The following is a 14,676-nucleotide window of genomic DNA, read 5'->3' on the forward strand; positions in this document are numbered from 1 at the left end:
ACATTCAGCATCAGAAGCCATGATTTAAGTAAGTAACGACCTTTTCAAAATTTCCAAACGTTGTTTACATTGGTGATCAATGTTACCCCATATCAGCAAAATCAAAAAGGCACTTAAAACATTTATTTAAACATACTCAAATCTTTGAAAAAATAAAAAAAAAAAACAAAATACTGTATATAGTCACGAGCGGTGGGTGCCAGTACTATTTAATAAAACTTGCGACATTTGCTTTTTCAAATGAGAAATTTAAGAAATATCCCAAAAAATGATCAATGTTAACCCGGATTACGGTATTGTGAATTTTATCATAGGGCACCAGTTGTAATTAGTTGATCTAGATCTTATTCCCTACGGATACTTTTATTACGCGGTTTCCACCTACGCGTCATAGATGTATCGCGAATGAATAAATCGAAGATTAATAAGTCTGGATAAATGAGTAAATAATCGATTGAATTGATACCCAATCAGCAGTCAAATGAGAATGAATAGTAAATCATTTTGAAATGAGTCAGCTGATGGTGTATAAATCTATAACTTTTATATAAATGAATAAGAAATGTTCTAACTAGAAATCAATAGCGAAAAACAAATTAATTGTTAGAAAGCAAAACGTGAGGTTAATATGAGCCTAAAATAAGTCGATATAATAGTCTTTATTCTAATAGTTAAGAAAGTTAGTAAGTTGAACGCGGTATTCTACAGTGCATCAAAATCCATCTCAATTCAACTCACTCACCACTGTTCAAACATCATCTCACGTAGAAGCCCAAATGCACACCAATACCGCAACATAGTCCCCGTGTCTACTCTCATAAATGTCTTCAATGAGAGCGAAACCACCATTCGGAGTACGAACCCCCATCGACTCCACCAGCACGAGCATGATCATTACAGGCACCCTCCAATCCATTCAACCACTCCACACCATTCACACAATTTCACCACACTGCCCATAGTGCGGATCACCGTTCAGTCGTCGTTTGGAAGTGATCGCGATCGGGCGAATTCGGTACGAACCCCCCAACGGTGGAGCTTAGCCGAGGCGTAGTGCTTTAGTGTAGAATTAATACCATTGACTAGACTAGAAGGTGAGATTGAGAGATCCGGGAGCGTGTTAGCAAAGTGATCGCGAAATCGTGAATTATATTGGAACCCTGCATGGAGAAGTGAACCAGTGCTCTTAAAATCACTCGACGATCAGTGACTGAATCGTGTGGGCAGAGATTCCTGAACATCTGGAAGCAAAAAAATTTAAGAATAGAGTGCCTATTATTACGACCACTACATGCTCAACTAATAGCAACGGTCGGCTATTATACAGTCGAATAGACGAATGATGGGTTTCACGTTTTCGCGATGATTTGGGGGATAAAGTGAGGGATGCGAGAAAAGAGGAAAAACACAACAATGGCGTAATTATAGGGTTAATTGTGTTCCGCAATTGTCACGTTTGACGGCGTACCGAGCGCGAGAGAAAGAATGAATGAACTCTCTACTGGCTGCTGATTGTGCTGAGTGAAATGTAAGTGACATGGGGGCATGTAGGTTTGAAGAAGTGTAATTATTTCCAAACTGGAATCGAATTTCGAGCGGCAGCGAAATGATGATGGAAGTGAAATTCTTTTAGCGGTTGATGGATTGCGAAATTGATGTTTTGAGAGTTTTAGCGGATTGTCGGTAGAAGAAAAAAAATGCTACTTCGGGTAGAGCTACAAACTTGCAGACCACTAGTGAAGGTGGTTAGTAGGTTTACCCAGAGATAAAAAATAAGAAAAGAGAAATCGACGTGAAATGCCGTACTTTAAATGCACAAGTTAGTACCCTTCGTCGGCACGGGAGGAACGTTGCAGCCGCTGCTCGTGTTTGTTATTTATATTATTCCTATACATTCCGACACTGAGAAGGTAAGAAAAGTTGCTGTGTAATGCAAACAAGTTGGCGCAAACTATGAACGGCTGTGGCAGTTGGTAATGGTAGAAGGTCTCCCTCTGCAGCCAGAGTGACAATGTTTAACTGGCCGGAAACAAACATGAAGCCTCTGCGCAATTGTGGGATTTCTCGAAGTGATACGAGTGAATCACATGGCGAAGCATCACACTCTCCAATGAATCATGTCTGAAGCCATTGAAAACCAAGATGATACTTTTCAAAAGTAGTGAAGTCCCATTTTCTGCATAGACAATGACAATAAAAAGTTTCGTAACCAGCAAATTATATTGCTGAATTCCAGTAAATCAATCCAATGGTACTGTAAATCAGTAAAACTATGCATTGCTGAACTGGTTTCAGCAAACGAAATTGCTGAAACAAGGAACGAAAATTTGGTGTGTAGACTATTGCATGAGGATTGCCTCCTATCGTCCGTTACCTAAGACAAAAGTTTCAGATCTGGCTTTGTCTTTTCCTTTTCGACATTTGGAGATGAAAAGAATGAAAAGTTGGATGACCACTCTGATAAGTTGAGAGAATTCTACGTTTTTGTGTGCTTCTTAAAGTGAAACATATCGGAATCCAAAGATGATCGTCACTATGGCCGACTTGTACTCCTATGTTTTGAAAGCACTAAACTGAAGAATTACTTGTCCATTCAAGTAACAACTCGAGAAAATTTTGGCTTTCGTGTGGATTTATTAATGTTTTCTGAATGTTACGTTTTATAATACTTAGAGACGAAATTTAACGTTGCTGAAAGATGATATTTTGCAATTGGGCTCTTATATCTTCAAAACCTTTAAGTGACAAAATAAAAAGTCTAAATTTTATGGCTACAATATCAGCTTATTACAGCATACAACACCCTATGTTAATCGCTTGTAGTTGCTGAATGACACCTATTTGTTACCGCTATGATAAAAGATTGATATAATACACCTTGTTGACAAAGCTGTTTTTAAACCACACTGTTAAAAATAATGGAGAATACACGTCATGTAAACTTCATTTATGCGATGTATACATGAAGTCATGTAAATTTAAGTCTGAGATCATGTAAATATGTTTTATATGTCACGTAATGTAACAGGATCATGCTGGATTACATGTCATAAAACTGAAGTTCACATGACATATCAGGTAAATATTCATTCCAATTAAGTGCATTATATATCTCAGAAATTTACACGTTTCATTCGCATTGTGCAATTGAGTTCCCCTTGACTCCTGATAACTTACCTTCTTTATACCTCTCAAATAAGTATTCATGCTCTTAAGATGCAATAATACCATTAGCATGTAAACTGAATGCTCACACCATTAAAATTGCGAATTTATTACTCAAAAATACTTATTTCTGATGGAAAAAGTGTTCAAATACTGTCAAACTTGGATGAATGCTGCTTGGTTACCATAAAAGCGAAAAAAGATTAATTATCTTCAATCAGCATTTAATACGGCATTGCCTGATTGCCCCAATTCTACATTTCCAAATTTAATTTTCTCTATTAATTTGTTCATCAAATGATATTGTATGATGGTGAAACTGATAACACATAATTTGAAGCACAATAATTGCCCAAACAAAACAAGAACTGCAGAATTTACTTTGTTTGTCACCAGGACATTTTTGTCAGCAAATTTCAAAATTAGCACATACAATTTTACTTCTCTTTCATCACATTTCACAGTAAGTCCACAGATATTCATGCTAGAACACAAATCTTCTGAAAACCTGTGTAAAGATTCTAGCTGAAAAACGATGAACTCACTAGCGCCGCCACACTGCGTATTGCGTCAATCAGTGGTAAATATAAATATCTTGAAATGTTTCATATTCACCAATGCCATCGTTATGGGGATTTAGCTATACCAGTGCCTCCACGATGTTGCTGCTTGTGTTGCCATGTGAAATTACCGTTAATTGTTTTACACAGTTTTGTAATCGGACTTGAACGTCTGTTATCTATGGTAAATCTAACACAACATCAAAGATTCAAACACTGTATCAAAATAAATCACATTAAATAACAAGCACTATGAAACAAAATACCACAGACGTATTTTCCATCCTATTTTGTTTTGTCCACGTTGAAATATATCTGGAAATATCGTTCTATTTTCATGAATCCTAAACGTACATACATAACATACTACTTACTTCCATACAAACGTTTTCTCTAAACTTGTTCTTTACCTCCTTACGTTACTTTCTCTTTCTACTCGTTGTTAATTATATTGAGAGTTTATTATATCGTTTTTTAGTAACTACAGCATAAAATCTGTTTTAATATTATAATTTCTAGGTATTACCAGCTGTTTTGACAAGTTTTTCAAAATTTGTTCCCAATGAAACAGAAATTGGAAACACGGTAGGTTTATTCAACTCATCCACATTCACCTCAAAAAATATTTATCAAAGTTCAAACAATAACAAATGTATGAAACATTATTGGTTGGGTAACTAGATTATAAATTCGTCATTTGTCAACTGTCACAGTCAAGAGAGGAATTATTTCATTTGAAATATTTCATGTGCCAATATTGCGCAGAACCGTAGTTACGCAGCTTTAAGTGAATACCCCTAATATAAATTTGGAATCTGTTTGCTAACAAAGTCGACGAAGTCATAAATCACATCATTTTAGTTGCACCTTACGTTCTTGAACCTATGAATAATATGAACCCAAGTGTGAACCACATTTTTCATAACAATAATCGATGTGTTATGCGCTCATCAAATCCCAGAGAAAATAAATAACTTTTTCACTCAACATTTCAACAAATACAAGATACAAAATCGCAGCAAATCAAACAAAAATTGCCTAAACGAGACGATAACTTGTACAACTAACCTGAGAGAGACTCGCGAAGAGGAAAAATATCAACATCATATGCAGCCCAGATTCCGAAACGTCAAATGCAGCCCGCTGTTTGACTGAAAAAGTGAAAAGTATTGTATTCAAAATAACCTGTTATTCAAATCCCCAGTCAGCCGAGCAGTTTTCCAAAGATGCTGATAAATGTAACCACAAGGCTTGTTATTTCTAATGTCTGCTACGTTTGCTAGCGTGGAATTTTACTCAAAAGGCTGTTTATGCTTCGGTGTGATGCAAACGCAATCATTTTTTGCTGTGATGTTCATGTGAGAGTTTGAACGGCTTGCCCATGATTGATGAAAACTCAGAGTGGAATAAGAAAAAAAACTCAGCAATCACAGAAAAAGAAGACCGTCTCCAGGAGTCTCGTCTCAGCATCTAATCTTATCTCCTTTACGGCCGTTATCGAAGTCAGAGATTTGAGACTAATCCTTGATTCTTAGAAAATATTAACGCATCCTCCAATACTCGAGTGCTGCAAATGCTGAGGAATGAGAAGGAATAATCGATTGAAAACCTAATTAAGAAAATGCATATAGTTTTTTCTCCCTATTTCCCTAATCTTGAGAGAACAGTTAGAATCTGAACTCAAATTCAATAATCGATGTGTTGCATTGCGTGGTAACAAAGTATTTCGTAATTGCATACTGAGCTGTGTTTGTTATTCCAATTGGCGATGGAAAACTATTTTGGAAGAAATAGCTCAGAGATGAAAAGATATGGAAATTTTCATTGCTGGCCACGTCCATCTTCTCCGTTACCAGGAAAGGAAAGTATAATGATGATATGACACCTACTTGAAGAGAGGACAGCAATTTACCGACTGCCTAATAGGGTAAATGATGGCTTCGGCACCCTGAGGGTATTTTCGGCAACACTAACTTATCGTCCTTGTTAGATTTTATCTACGGAACAAGGGTTACCATCAATGGACTCAACATGTTCCTTGAACGATAATCTTCCATATAAATCACATTCTTGACGAAAATATTATATAACATGGGTTTTATTATTAAATGAAATAAATGCTTACGAAATCATCGTCATTCGTGAGCTGCCGAACAGAACAACACAAGAACAGCTTAGGAAAAACTCACCACTTCGATCTACGCACCGATCACTTATGCACAATTAAACTTTTGATTGGTCTATAAAGCACTCGAAAATACTTAATTTTTAGGCTTCAAATCACAAGTAAAAATTAATGAACTTTGTTTTCCTCGGCAATCACTTTTTATTACTGCACCAGGTTGCCAGAAAACCATATTCAATTGCGGTGTAATTATTATTCACGATTTAAATTCACAGAAAAGATCGAACACAACTAATTAATTTATTGGAATTATGCAACAAAGCATGCATGGGTAATAATTGAGTCTTTCAATGCCTTCCTTATTTGAAGATTGTAGCGCATAAACTTCAAAATACTGAGAAACATATAAATATACGTCTTTTAATAGGTTAACTATTTTGGCAACACTCCTGTTGTTCTACAGGCAATCAGTGGATGATGTAATTGTGTCAAATCAAAAGTGAGTAGATTTGAAAAGGGTCTATTCTGATTTTCTCATACACTGAGAAGAATATGAACCTTAAAAATTACTGGCAAGGTTTGGATTTTGATCCGAATTAGCTGATCGAACCATATTCGGAGAGTGATATTCAAAAACAAAAACAAAATTAAATCCATGCATGTGCATGCAACTTTTGTTTTGCGGATATCTCAGGATCCTGACCACTTAGAAAGATGGCGTCTTCGGCAAAGTTATTCAGTAGCTCAAGGACTATCATTATTCTGTCCAAGAGATTCGAGATTTGGCCACCAGGCGGCGCTAGTGAGCGTAGAATTTTTGTTTTGCGGATATCTCAGGATCCTGACCACTTAGAAATATGGCGTCTTCGGCAAAGTTATGCAGTAGCTCAAGGACTATCATTTTTCTGTCCAAGAGATTCGAGATTTGGCTATCAGGCAACGCTAGTGAGCGTAGAATTTTTGTTTTGCGGATATCTCAGGATCCTGACCACTTAGAAAGATGGCGTCTTCGGCAAAGTTATTCAGTAGCTCAAGGACTATCATTATTCTGTCCAAGAGATTCGAGATTTGGCTATCAGGCGGCGCTAGTGAGCGTAGAATTTTTGTTTTGCGGATATCTCAGGATCCTGATTACTTAGAAAGATGGCGTCTTCGGCAAAGTTGTTCAGTAGCTCAAGGACTATCATTATTCTGGCCAAGAGATTCGAGATTTGGCCACCAGGCGGCGCTAGTGAGCGTAGAATTTTTGTTTTGCGGATATCTCAGGATCCTGACCACTTAGAAAAATAACGCCTTCGGCGAAGTTGTTCAGAAGCTCAAGCGCTATCATTATAAAAGCTATGAGATTCAAAATTTTGCCCAGGGCTATCATTATTTTTGTCAAAAGATATAAGGTTTTCCACCAGGCAGCGCTAGTAAGCACGATATTTTTTGTTTTGCAGATGTCTCAGGATCCTGACCACTTAGAGAGATGGCGCCTTCGGCAAAGTTATTCAGAAGCACAAGCGCTATCTTTATAAAAGCTATGCGATTCAAAATTTTGCCTCCTAGTGGCGCTAGTGAGCATGAAACTTTTGTTCGAGACCCCTTCGAGAAGGTGACATTGGGCCAAATAAACTACACTCAGGAAAACGAACTATCGATAAACATAGGAACCCCATATGAAAATTCGCCACAAGAAATTGGATTGAAATTCAGTTTTCGCGGCAACCTGGAATCGAACCAAGGAACTTGCTTAGTTTTGTAACAAAAACTACCCAAAAACATGATTTTTTTAAAGAAAAAATCGAATTTCTTTGGATTTTTTAAGCTTTTTTGCCGAATACTACATGTTTCATATAAAACTTATGTTTCTAAAGCATTTTGTTTGAATTACAAGTTGAATAGTGTATTTGTTTTTAACATGTGCAAATATATCATTGTTTCAAATTTATTTAAAAAATGTTGCCAAGTCCTTTTCAAAGGTTTAACAAATAAAGAAAACCAGTTTCAGTGGGGACGGACCTGGTGTAGTGGTTAGAACACACGCCTCTCACGCCGAGGACCTGGGATCGAATCCCACCCCCGAGATAGTCACTAAAATTTTTTCAGTGACGACTTCCTTCGGAAGGGAAGTAAAGCCGTTGGTCCCGAGATGAACTAGCCCAGGGTTAAAAATCTCGTTAATAAAGATAAAAAAAAACCAGTTTCAGCTTTAAGAATATTGTTTAACTGATAAAAATTAGAATGTTGAATAACTTGGTCAAAACAGTAAAATGCGGTGTATGCAAAGTTTGAACACAATTATATAAGCTTCAAAACCATGCAAAAAGATTCGGAATCGGTTGAGTATTCATGAAGTTATGGTCAAACAAAGATATTTTTTCAGTAAAATAAAAAAAAATTGGAGTAAACTACTTTTTATTGAAACTAGTTTTGATTTTACACAAATTTGATGTTCTACAAAGTTTTCAAAAATAAAAAAAAATTTAAGGTAATGGTGCTGAAATTACCGAAGTTATGGTGACTTCACTGAAGGCCATTTTTTATAACTTGAAAATTCACCTCCAAGACGCTTGCACCTCTAAATTTTAATATTTTTGGCTCAAACTTCGAGGTTTCTCTACTAATATGATTCGAATCCAGAAGAGTACACGAATTTTTGGTTTTGAGAACTTTTGAAAAATAAACCGCACCCTAAATAGACTGTAGCGCATGTGCGAGTAGCAAATAGGAGCATGCATGTAACTCGTTCAAACGCAACTCTGGAATTCAAGTAATCCGATAATCGCGTTCCGTGGATTTTACTTGCAGAGCACAATATTATGAATCAATTAACCATGACGTCACGCTGCAACTTCTAGGTTGGATTCGCACCTGCTGCAAGTTTATTACCATGACATGGCAATTTTTAGAGCAGAAATGCTGTCATAGTGAGATTGAATACAAAATTTATTCGATAAAATAAATGAAAATGAAATTAGGCAGTGTCCATAACGTTAAAATGTACAATTTTCGACCATTCGCCCTCCGCAACGGTCTTTGCATGAAAAAAAAATGTGTTTGAGCCGCAACGTTTGAGCCTACTCCCCCTCCCCCTAGAGCGTTACGTAATATGTGGACGGCGCCTTAGTCTGCATTAATTTAGTGGCGTTGTGTATTCAATTTGAATCTCCGCTATTTTATTTCTAACTGCAATACTTTTCTCAGTGTAGTCTGTATTTTTCTGCATTGGCCCTTTCAACGAGTAGAACATATTGAGTGACGTTTAATTTCAGGAATTGTCAACAAATACGAAATGTTACCAATACATAAACTAGTTTTTGCGCAGCTTTGGATTGCCGAAGTGAACATTTTTGTTGCCGACAATAGTAATTGCATTGCCGATAAAAGAACAAGTGCTTCGTGACTTTGGTGAGGAAAAATAGAAGATTAAGACAACAAAATAGTGTTTTATGTATAACCATCAATAAACGAAGAGTGCTCAAGTGCAGTTCAGGTGTCTCCTGCTAATTGTTGTGTTCCATTGTTGCGTAAAATTGCCTTCTTAAAAGTTCAGCTGCTTAGGCTGCCGACAATACGTAAGTTCCCCTAGATGTCAAGAAGTTCGATGGTGCTAAGAGTAATGGTGTAGGATTCACTAAAGCGAGATGCGACTGGAGTTCAGCCTACTGCTAAGTAGCCATGTTTTTGTAGTGAGCATCAAACTCAAGAGTAAATACTCACTTCGGCCAAATCGTATCAATAATAATTTTCCATTTCATCAATCTGTTTTCGAGGCTCACCATAAAAAAAAATTTCATTCAGAATCAAATATTTCAAGCGTTTCCAACTGTGTGTCTGTTTAAATCAGCATAGATTAGTATTAAACACATTTTTCTCACACATTCTATTTCGCCATTCTAGATTGTTTGTCCCGAAACGACTAGTTGTTTACTAACATTGAACTGTCTTGGGGAACCACTTCCCAGTGGGAACCGAAGATGGTGGCTCGTTTTTTTCCCATGGGGTAGTATTGTGGTGCCAGAAGCCTGCTGGAGTTACATTTAGTGTATGTTTAATTTGGTATACTGTAATTGAGTGTATGTTTCTAGTATCTTTGAGAGTGACTAGCGGACTTTGGGGCAAGTGTGCCACCCCTGCTTTTTATAAAAAGTACAATATATATTTTCTCTTTGAGCTCAACAATATGTTCCCTTATAGTTATAATACAATGATGAAAATATGATGAAAATTGCTCTATTTTTCACGTATTTACATCGATTTGTGCAACAACAACCAAATTTGAGTGGATTTTTATAAGATTCCGTTGTTTCTAAATAGCATGGTGAAAGGTAAATTATTACAAGATTTTTCTAACGTACTGTACATCGCGAACCTATTTAAATGTGTAAGTTATTGTGGAATTGGAACAAAAAAAGTATTTCGTTTTACATACGAAATCCAGTTTGGTTGAAATGTATACTTATTGGGGCAAGTGTGCCACCTATTTGGTAAACAAAAATTGTTGGATTGAAATATATAAAAATGTAAACATCATCAACAATATCATAATAATAAACCAAAATGAGGCACCAGTAGTAGTTTCGGAAGTATAGTAGGGAAATAACTGACATGTTTGTCCCCCAAAGTGATTTTTTCTCAAAATATTCAATAATAACATGTTTTTCGGCTTATTAAGTACCGTTTTACATATCTTCATCAATATTTTACCGTTATTTAGTGCTGATCTAGTTTTATATTACAGTGAAACCTCCATGAGTCGATATTGAAGGGACCATCGACTCATGGGAATATCGAGTCATGGAACAGCAATTCTTGGGAAAGCTGCTTCTAGGGACCATCATAGTAACCATGAAATTATGTTTTTAGTGTGGTTCCATTAGTCGATATCGAGCATGGAACATCGACTCATAGAGGTATCACTGTAAACATATTCGTCGTAATATAAGGGTAATACATATATTGTATTAAATGGAGACAAAAATAACCATTTTAGTTATTCGAATTGAGTAATAGGGAGTTACGCATGTTTTGAACCTTATTATAAAGCATCCCCCTATTACGGTAAACTTACAATTATTTTTCAAATTATCGATTAGCGTCTGCTTTGTTACTAATATTAATAGGAAATAAAGAAAACTTCATCACAAGTAGAATTACATGCGATGTTTATTCGGTGGCCGTCTTGCCCCATATGGGTGTCACACTTGCCCCATAGTGTCGAAAAATAGGTTATTTTGGTTGGTATTTGAGATACTCCAAAACTAATGCTTTTTGAAATTTTTTTTTTAAATGACACAGTGGTTATGAAAAGATGTGAAACTAACATCATGAGGGTAAACTGGTGGATTTTATAAGCTTTAGGCAAAGTTAGAGAACAATTTGCTTAAGGTGGCAAACTTGCCCCAAATTCCGCTAATCTAAGAAAGCTAATGTCACTCCATGCGTGTTTGCCATCCAGGGATGAGGCACAGGTATTTACCCCTTGTGCCCTAGCTAATAAGTTTTGGTTTAAGCGCCATGACTTGCTCTCTGAAACGAGAAGATTCAACCTACCCCATGACACACAAAGAGCTAAAAAATAAGCAGTTTAATCGGAACAGGCTCACCACATCCTTTCGTTTTTTAACGTCGAGTAAAGTAGCCGTTTCAATAATTTTGTTGGGAAATGAAATCCACGTCTGTACCATCTCACGGCAGGAATGCACAAATGGTGATTTCTGTCGTCAAAACACGTAATAAAATACTGGTTTTCATTTGTAATATTCAACTTTTTGCTGTACAATGGTCTTCACCGAATGTGGTTTCTGCACTTGTAAAAGCTCTTTTCATATGCTTTCTCATATTAATTTATCAGAATCAGACTATCACGCACTCACTATCCGGGAAGCTTAGCAAGCATCTAGCGTAACCACTAGCAACACCAACCATCTTAAATACAATCTCCGCAAAGAAAAAAAAACACTTTTATCACTTTCCAAAACATGTTTCCACAAAACTTTTGCACGTGGCATAGTACCATCCGCCGAATCTATTTCAATCTGCCAAATTCCTAAAATTCAATGGGTGATTTTTTGAACCACCTTGATTGAAAGATCATTGAATTTGTTGAATCAGGACGCACTACAATTTAAGCTAAACAAAATGGCAAAAAAAAATGTGCTCCCAGTTAAATGCAAACTACAAACTCTCATGCCCGAATATCAGTAAACGCACAACTACTGTTAAGAGCCTAGGGTTGCATCAAGTCGGTCAAAGATCTTTTCGGGTAGGATTTTTTCTAGACTTTCCAGAACAGAGTATTTTTGTGCTCTTTATATGATATACGAATACAAAAATGATCAATGGATTATTTAAAGTAACTTTTTCGGCACTCTCCGCATCAAAAAAAAAAAAGGCCGCCGTATATGGAATTCAGCATTGTGACAGCATTGCTGTTCTGTCAAACTCACAAAACCATAGCGGCAATGTGCCATTGACAGAAATAAACTCTTAGTTAATACCGTTTTGACTCATATTCCGAACACTTAAGGCCAACAGTGCCTTCAAATGCATCTGATTGGCATAGATTAGCTGCATTTTGATTCAAATGCCGAACACTGTGTTCATTCGGTCTCATATACCGAACACCTTGATTCAAATTCCGAACAGCACGAATAAATCGTATTGAAATTAATAAATTCGCAAATAAATTAATCAAAATTAGTCTTACTTACCTCGAGCTAGAGATTGATCACTACTTCTGAGGTACCTATAAAATAAATTCGAAAACATTAAAATTGAATTCCAAATGACTGCCATTTTCTGGCAATTTGATGACATATTTCAGCGAAACATTTCAACCAAATCGCCATACCAAAACCGAGAGCTCGGAATATGAGTCTTCGAAATTTGAGACAAAACGGTATAACACCAGTATAACACTAATCTGAGAACCAAGATCTGTTTAAGTAGAAACATAACGCCAGAAAGAAGAAAATCTATCTCAAACTAACACCTTAGAAAGCAGTTAACAATATCCACTTACTATAAATCGGTAACGAGCTTTCATGAACAAAAACTTTCCGTCAAGTAATCTACATCGCGGCCGATCATCTCCCATCACAACAAGCCGCTCATTTACTGCCCAACCACTTCCGATATGCTCTAGTTTGTGCGCGTCCGTCGCCTTGTGCCACCAGCAAAACCAAACAATAAACCGCGCAGCTTGCTTTTTGCTTTTCACTGCCCTACAAACCGCGACGCGGCCGGGGAAAAGCCCATCAGTGAAGCGAACAAACATCATCACCTCGAACGAGCGTTTCCCAGCCAATAGTTCCAAATACGTAGGGAAAATGTACCGTTAGTTGTGGACCTAAGGGAAAACAGCTAAAGTTGCATCATGAAATATGCGATGTTGATGTATCAGTCGATACATTCCAAATCTTTTGAGCATTCAAATGTATGAAAATTACGATCCATTTAAAATTTCCATGCAAAAATCCTGGCACCAATAATAGGAACACTGTTCCTTCAAAAGTAGCATTGCATTGTTGCTTCCATTTTCCAATCCTTTGATTTCTTATGGGGTTTTCTACTATGGGTACTGGTGCATCACCATGTTTTGAAACATACTAATTGTTTTGAGTAGCTTTAAGATTAAATTTAATAAATGATGTTCGATTACTTTTATTATATTTTATATCAATATCGCGTCTTACATCATAGAAAAATATCACGCAGTCCTTTGTTAGAGCAAAACATGTCAAAACACACTACCTCCATTATTTGAGCTACGTCCACTAAGGGAGCGATTACCCTACCTACCTACCTACAACAAAGATGCGCCGTACCGATGGATGGCAAACGAGAGTTTAATACCGTGATGATCTTGGAAAAATAAAAGAAAGGCATTGCGATCATCACACGGTGAGCTGGTTTCGTTAATTAGCGAACAGTTGCTAAAATCCGTCACTAAGCGAAGTGGTTCTCAACGATGGGATCTTGCTTCCAATTGAAACGGAAATCAGGTGATGGCCCTTGCGCCTGAAAGATCTTTGTACAAGACATTATACACAAAGATTCTAGTTCGAAGATTAAAGATTAAGAATAAGATTACCGAATTTGGTATATTTTTGACAATTTTAGAACTAGACGCCAAATAACGTTTCGGTTGCGTGGTAGGTAATTCAGCTCTAAAAAATGACAACATTTAAAAAAAACGAAAAAATCCCCAGGAACTATCTAGGCATTGGCCTCCAGGAGTTTCGTTACGGATTTTACCGAGAATCTTTCCGAGCAAACTTACTGGGATTCTTCGAATAATTTCTACAGGTATTCATCCTGACATACGGCTTTCTGTAAGGATTACTTTATAAATTCTTTAACAGCCTTCTTTACATGAGTTGCTTTGTGATATAAGGTTCCCTAAACTAAATATACAATAAAATGAGAAACAAATTAATGACAGTCGACCAGAGTACCCACAGTATGTCCGGTTAAAATGTCCCCAAGGCGATAACATCAACGTAACTGTTACCGAAAAACCCATGTCAACCCACATTCAACAACGGAAACACGCATTTCCAAAATTTATAATTATCATTTAAATATTCATACGCTACTCAACTGACATCACAGTAAGGTTCCATGCGAGACATTTCCTCCTGTGTCTCTGATTGACATAATAGACAACTGGAGGGAAAAGGCCATTGGTAGCAGCAGAACCCATCCATTCCCCACAGATCACGGCTACAGCGAAAAAAAATCCATTCCAGTTTCCAAACACGCAATAACCTGCAGCTCTTGAGGACTAACAAACTCTTAACGGTGCACAGTGGTTCCACCCTTAGGCTAAAAACGAAC

At 36.8% G+C, this 14,676-nt stretch overlaps 1 protein-coding gene across 4 annotated transcripts in view; it reads left to right on the top strand.

The window, feature by feature from the left end:
- Positions 1 to 957: 957 nt before the first annotated feature.
- The window catches only part of LOC5566872 (tyrosine kinase receptor Cad96Ca), a 64,394-nt gene continuing 50,675 nt past the window's right edge, over positions 958 to 14,676 (top strand). For 2 of the 4 annotated variants that reach the window (XM_021849665.1, XM_021849666.1), the window contains exon 1: positions 958 to 1,528. The gene's annotated coding sequence lies outside the window, so the exon portion shown is untranslated. Of the gene's footprint in view, positions 1,911 to 14,676 lie in introns of all 4 variants that reach the window. The other 2 variants (XM_021849669.1, XM_021849668.1) reach the window with 2 other exon arrangements.

Source organism: Aedes aegypti, chromosome 3 (assembly GCF_002204515.2).
Source record: "Aedes aegypti strain LVP_AGWG chromosome 3, AaegL5.0 Primary Assembly, whole genome shotgun sequence".
NCBI classification, from domain to species: domain Eukaryota; kingdom Metazoa; phylum Arthropoda; class Insecta; order Diptera; family Culicidae; genus Aedes; species Aedes aegypti.